This window comes from Temnothorax nylanderi, unplaced genomic scaffold (genome assembly GCF_030848795.1).
Source record: "Temnothorax nylanderi isolate EJ_2023f unplaced genomic scaffold, tnyl_v1.0 TNYL_tig0988_pilon, whole genome shotgun sequence".
Lineage (NCBI taxonomy): Eukaryota > Metazoa > Arthropoda > Insecta > Hymenoptera > Formicidae > Temnothorax > Temnothorax nylanderi.
Window position 1 is genome coordinate 28,262 of NW_027250050.1, and position 7,449 is coordinate 35,710.

General features: G+C 36.9%; 1 long non-coding RNA gene across 1 annotated transcript; it reads right to left on the bottom strand.

Annotated features, from left to right (window-relative positions):
* Positions 1-2,918: 2,918 nt before the first annotated feature.
* Positions 2,919-5,260, bottom strand: LOC139786232 (uncharacterized). Its single transcript, XR_011722226.1, has 5 exons — positions 5,175-5,260; positions 4,695-5,085; positions 4,438-4,613; positions 4,077-4,363; positions 2,919-3,978 (listed from the first exon to the last, which is right to left on the bottom strand). It is a non-coding gene; the product is annotated as an uncharacterized lncRNA (long non-coding RNA).
* Positions 5,261-7,449: the final 2,189 nt, after the last annotated feature.

Sequence of the window (7,449 nt, forward strand, 5' to 3'; positions counted from 1 at the left end):
ATACGTGATTTTATGCAAATTTAAACTGTTGTATCCTTTTCTTTTTGTCATACAGAAGTAACAATCTTTTTTATTTTCTGGTTGCCCCCAAACCATAGGCTTAGTGAATTTCAATCCTTTGTTATTCTTATTTTTTTCCATCGATCCATCATAGTTTTGCAAGCACTGCATACTAATTGAGGTAACCAGTAATGATTCCCATCACGCACTTCAGAGGCAAAACATTCTTTATATACTGATTTTAATTTTTCTGTGAATTTTTTAAGATTTTTCTTTAATTTAAGTTCTCCACAAACATAACAGAAAGAATTCGGATCACTATCGCATCTATGAGGAACCACGGAGGATCTAGATGTATTTTGAATAAGTTCAGGATTTTTATTTTGAAGAGCCATGGATATATTAAAAAACCCGCACGTTAGGGATCCTGTTCCGATCGCAGGTGAGTCCGCCGTCCTAGGGGTGATAACCCTCATACCTCCCTAGGTCTAAGTATGAGGGCTTTCCGACTTTAACGAGGACAAAGTCAACTCGTTGTCGGACACACTACGGCTTCATCCTCACACCCTAACGCCCCCCTGCAAGGCAGCGCGCCTTCGCTGGCTTCGTTATCTCAGAGGATCGGAAAATGGATCATTCTACACATCCTTGATTAAGGCAGTTGTCACCATTTCCAGCATCCTCTGAGGCAGCAGGATTTTCAATTTCAATAACGGAATCAGAGATTCCGTTATCAGAAGAAGAAACTTATAGTTTGGATTCTTAGACATTCGGGCACAATGTAACTATGGGATAGCCACATATATATATAAATTCGATGGCACTCCGTGGACATGATTTGGGACTTCTGATTCGAATGAGTGGAACTTATCATTTTGTTCGTATATCCCTTGTTCTGTCCCAGGATTATGGTGTTATAGAGTCATGAGGTTATAGGGCTTGCAGGTATAGGGTTCCAGGGTTACGGGATTAGTATGAAAAGGTTATGGGATTCTTAGTTTGGCTGTTTGGAGTTGAGTGAGTTACGGAGTTTGATGTTAAGTTGTGGGATCTACGATTTAATGGATTTTTAAGATGTTTTTGGCTGTAGAAAAAAAATCCTGACGTGTAGGGGCAAAACTGAGGTCATATTCGGTTTCAGCAGGCGAAAATACATGGGAATATCATGGTCTAGTCCATGGCGCAGACAACTTTTTCTCTGGGCCTCCTATCGAACTCCTGATCCGGTGAGCTAGTTCGCGTTCGACCCTAAAGGCAGGCCGTTACAGTGTTTGTGAAAGTATGTGTGAAGGAATGCAAAGATTACAGGGGGCCAAATTTAACGAGACTCTACTGTATTACTTATCACTTGGGTTGAGTTAGAGATTCTTTATAAGAGTCTGGTAACTGAGTGGACTCATGCGTATTGGCTTAATCAACAAAATGGCGAAACCAATTAGAATGAGACTATAGCCCCCTTTTTCTTCTTCTTCTTCTTCTTCTTTTAGGTTAAGACTGGCGACTACAGTCGCTGAGGGCCACTTCGACCAAACTCCGATTAACTTAATCGTTGATTGAAGGGTTGCCAACATGACAAAATAATTAGTGTGTCCGTTTGTATTTCTGATGATATGATCGTCCTAACCCAATCTTTCGTTATATATCTTTCTTTTCTACAATACATAAAAAAATATGTAACGAAAGATTGGGTTAGGACGATTATATCGCCAGAAATACAAATGGTCACACTAATTATTTTGTTATGTTGGCAACCCTTTAATCAACGATTACGTTAATCGGAGTTTGGTCGAAGTGGAGTGTCCTTGACTCTAGATGCTAGAGTTTCTATATAAGATGCGAGACGCCATTTTGTTACAAAATAGCCTCAGTGGCCAGAAGAGTCCTATTATATTGGCCGCATTCAGGAAACACAACTGTTGAGTGAGCGGTCAGTGATTCTTTAATATGATTGGTTCTTACCTTTGGTTCTTCTCCGGATCTAAGTGTAAGCCCCCGGCCCCATGGACTGATATTTTCCGCGTAACGCGTGTCGCGTAACCAATCAAAGACGTTTCATATTTTCTGTTAGGCATATTCACGCTTGTGATTGGTTATGCGATACTCGTTACGCGGAAAGTATCAATCCATGGGGCCGGGGCCTAAGGGTGCCGTCCCATGCAGGACGGAATTTCGGAAAACGGAATCTCGGAATCATTCTGATTGGTTAGCCCCATGGGGCACAGTACAAAAGCCCCATGGGGCTAACCAATCAGAATGATTCCGAGATTCCGTTTTCCGAAATTCCGTCCTGCATGGGACGGCACCCTTAGAACCAATTATAATGAGCGCTCACTCAACAGTTGTGTTTCCTGAACGCGGCCATTATAAGAGAAGCGGCAACTTTACCCCCACTACACCCGCCACCCGCCATCTTGTTCCCAACTCATCCTCCTGTGGCTCCTGTTTGTTATGGCTACCCATACAGCACAAAATGTTTTCAAAAAATATTGCTGAATATTTCTATAAAAATATTGCAAGAAATAATTAAAAATGATTTTAGGCATATTTTAAAATGATTTAAGAACCTTTCGTGGTAACATTTTTAAGAATATTTTAAGAATCTTCTAAAAATATTTATAAAAATGTTCTTTATCACCCAGACAATATTTTCTTAAATATTTGAAATATATTTTTAAAATATTAATTCAAATCTACATATTTATTGTTTTATAATCTCGTTCCAAAATATTTAAAAAATATTTTAAATTTATTTATTATTGGTTTTATAATCTTTCGTCAAATATTTTTGAAATATTATAAAATATTCTTAATTAAGAAAGATGCATGGTAGTGCATTGTCGTGCCGCGCCGCGAATGGAGGTTCGGGGGCCGGCACAGGGTATCGAGGATTCTCCGGGACGGGGAAATGACACTAATCCTTTATAGATTATGCCCGTGACGGTGTTTAATAAATATATTTCAGTACACCTTTGTTTTACTTTTACTTAGTTACACTGATAAAAATACGCGGTCGGCACGTAACCCGCGCGTCGGTCGTAGACTGCAGCCCGCCGCTTCTCGGAAGGGCGGGCTTTTATCATGCCTGGGCTCGTTTCCGCGTTGCCGACTCAGCTGTCAGCGCTTTTGCTTCCGCGATTGGGTCAGTAGTGACCCGGTGGTGTCTGGAATGCCAGCTCGGGTATATTTGGCAATTGTCTGGAATGCCCTCTCAGGTGTATGTGGCAATTATCGGTGCTTGCGCTGACAGCTCGATGTTGCAACTAGGGAACGTTGACTTCCGTTTCACAACATCCCTTCCCCCGTAGAAAAAGAAAAACTGAGGTATGAGGTTTTTCATTAACATTTGTTTTATACAGGGTATTCTTTTCTTTTTCCATGGAGGTCACATTCTTTTATAATCTATTTTCCCAGTTGCATGCGAAAATCGCGTCGCGTTTCCTTATTCATTTTCATTCTTACTAGCCATATGACCGTGATTACGATCCCTATTATAATTACAACTATGGACACGGAGCCCACGGGATATATTACATATTTGTTAGATAAGAGGCTGACTTGGTTGTTTTCTAGTTCCTCGTTTATTTCTTCTAGGTTCAGGCTTAATTTTGTTAGCTCCGCGGGATCATTAATCACAGGTTCCAATCGTAGTTCTGTTCCTGATTTTTTGTTATTTCCAATATTTTTAGTTATTGTTTTGAAAGTTAAGTTAAACTGTGGTAAATGCATTTGTACGTATTTGATGTATTTTCGTTTTTTTTTTGTTCGTAGTGTTAAGTCCGTCGTAGTCAGCCTACAGTTTTCATTTAGCTTAATTTTTCCTGTTCTATTTATTTCGATTTTATTTTCAGCCTGATCATTGCATTGTATGGTTACTTGTTGCTTGTACGGGATAGAAAACAGCCATGTCTGCGGTTCCGCTAGAGTTATCCAGAACGTCACGTTCGTCACTAACGGTTCTAAACCAACATTTGTAGTTACCTAGAAGAATATAATGTCAGAGAGAAAACAGTGTTTTAAGTTTTATTTTATATCATTTTTGTATATATGCACATTGTCAAATTGATATCTAAATTTACCTTTTGAGCACTACTGCTTGCATCTGAAACTTGCTTTGATACCGATGACGTTTTTTATCTTTTCAAGTGAATTTAATGATGACTTTTTATCTTTTATCTTTTGAATCTAATGGTGCTTTTATTTTGTTCGGTGATGTCGATTTATCGCTCTTAGATTTATTCGGTATTTTTTTCACATTTAACTTTGTCTTTGTCGGTTTGATATCTTTAGCTTTACCTTCCGGTCTCGTACAAATCATTTCTAGAAGATCATCCTCGGATATTTGTTTAATGCCTAAACTATTGGCCTGAAAATTTATTTCGTGTAAACAAAAAACAAAAGATATGTGCAATGTGTGGATGTAACCATGTAAAAATATACTTTTTTCAATTTGGCTGGGCTAGCCTTATCTCCAACAATATATAATTTATTCGATACAGTGTTTACAGTCCGGCCACCATACTTCTGTATTAAATTCTCAGCTTCACATTCCTTTCTAACGATTCCAAAACACCAGTAATCAAGAAACTTACTTCGGCTAAGCAATTCTCGGCACTCTGAAAATCGAGTCAATTGAAAATCTTATCATAGAACAGTATCTATATTCCTTTCAAGCTTATCTTTAATGTTATTGTTACATGTAAAACTTCTTGCTGTAGGCATCTCTTTTAAACCAGGATTTCTGCCGCCGCCTCTCTGAAGATATTTTTCGTACATTATAGCACGCTGTTTCTTCTTTTCTATCTTTTCCTAAAATAAATCCATTTTGGCTTTCTTCCTACTTAGTGATTTTTCTGTATCTTTGTCTTCTTCCAATGCAGAGGTAGATGTTGCTTAGAGATCTTATTATCATGCTTATCACTTATATCCAAATCTCCGTTAAAGCTGCCTTTCTTCTCTTTTTGTTTCAGAGAACTTGTGTATTATTTTTACTGGCAGACTTTTTGACCTCCTTAGATTTTAGTTTACCTGTTTTATTATTGGACTCTTTCAAACAGATATATTTACTGCACTTTTTGGAGTCAACCTCTGTAAAATTTTTGTTATGTTAAATTTATGTAACTATATATTAATAATATCTATCTAATATTTATTTAATGAATTGAACATAAGTATACCTGTCTTAACTACAGCTTCAGATGTCTTAGAGGTGGCATTTTTAGCACTGCTTATCTCTGTGCATGACTTCTCGCTTTTATTTTTCTTGCTTAATTGTTTTGGATTGAGAATCTTACTTAACAACTTCCACAAGCGTGATGTCATCCTCAGAGTCAGACAGAGAACGGAAACTTTCTTTGTCTTTCATAGAACCTGCAGAATTAATGATCTAAATTGGTATTGTTGCAAAAAAACAAAGAAAATTATAAAAAATTTACAAAAGAAATATAAAAGAATTACAAAGAAATAGTTGTTTTCTTGCCTCAGGTATTTATTTTACTCCAGGAGGGTTTGCCTCAATCCATATTCCATAATCCATTTTGGCGATTTGTCAGAAAATTTTCAGATATATAGGTGGTACGACAGTCAATGGAACTTCGGGAACAGTAGCGCCTTCTTCTTTCAACATGAATAACTAAAAATCTGTATTTCGACTAATTACCGAGTTTATAAATATTTAATTAAAATTATCTGGGTGACTCACAAACCTTTTTAATCACACTTCATAACTCTGCATACAAAATACAAACGATTCCATATAAAAACTTTTATTAATTTATCTATTTCGGCTAAATGCATGGTGTAAAAATGAATAATTAATTACAATTAAACGAATGACTCACAAACCTTTTCAATTGCACTTCAAAACTCTTCATACGAAATACAAACGATTTCATATAGAGATTCTGTAAAAAGACATTTATTTCCGGCCAAGTACATACGAATGCGAATGGCTCATATATTCAGAGAGTACAGGAAACATCTGCGGACCTTGTTGAATATTTAACAACGAAGATTCTCAATTTGGTTTAAAAGACGGCTTTAATAATTGAAAACATGTTTACTCATCTGTGAAATCGCATGAAAATTCAAGCAGCCATAAATCCTGTATTTTAAATATGAAATTTCATGCAAAAAATATAGGAACTATTTCTTATCAACTATTTTCCCAGATACATGAAGAAATGGCGTATTGGAAAAATGTATTGAAACGTGTTGTCATAGTTATTAAATCATTGGCGGTCAGAGGACATTCTTTTAGAGGTTCAGAAACAAAATTATTCTTACCGCATAATGGAAACTTTTTAATGTGCATGGAAATTGTTGCAGAATGCTCGTAATTTTAGTGGATCATGATAAATAGACTGGACTCAGTCAACGGAGGGTCGACAGACACACGAACAAGACGTGACTGACCGATATAGTTTATAAGAATCTTTATTTCGGATTGACAGAAGTTTACTGAGCGCTCGCTATTGTCAGACTGACTGACTAGTAACGTTACATATTACATCCATCAGTATGACCTCACATACATACACCGAATTTACCTGTGTTAGTAGGTCAACAAACTAAATCTTTACCTTATTTGGGGATGTTTATGGATTCTAATGACCTAATTGGTTCTAACACGCGTGTACAAAACAAATGTATATGAGGTACCGAGGGCAGGTCGCGTGGGGAAAGTATCGAAGGAGCACACGAATGTGTATTCTCACATCGCTAGATTTTTGAAAATAAGAATAATAGAATAAAATAATTGTGAACATACATTAGGTTTTAACGATGCGAGAATAAATAAGGTGCATTCTGCAACACTCCACCCGCCTCGTTCAGGAACGGTGAACGAAATTACTTATCAAACAAAGGGAAAAAACGCCGTAATCGGTTAGGACTGGATCTTGCTTGTCCGAATAATAATATTAATTCTTGAGTGACTTTTTACGTACAATTCTTTACCCTGACAGACCACGCGCCGTTACTTTCGGACATAACGCAGTCTCAACCAAAGCCAGAACGGTACAATCACACAATTAAATTGATATCAATTTAATTATATTAAAATATAGGTACACAAGAAATTCGGAATAAACAAATATGCGAAAATTACGGGATATATATATGGGATAGGATACTGAGAATGTAAAGGAAATGTTGCGAAAAATAACACCCCAGCCAGCATTCGAACCTGGTCCTCCCTCGTTCCGTGACGGGCGTCTCATCAATTCGACCACTAAGGCATGTGGTGATATTTATCGCAACATTAGTTAATAAGGAAGAACGTCTTTTACCGGCGACGTATATAAACAATAAGTATGAGATATAATATATTAATAAGAATTAATATATTATTCGGACGAGCAAGATCCAGTCCTGACCGATTACGGCGGTTTTTCCCTTTGTTTGATTGTATATCTTACACGGTCGTATAATCTCATACTTATTGTTTATATA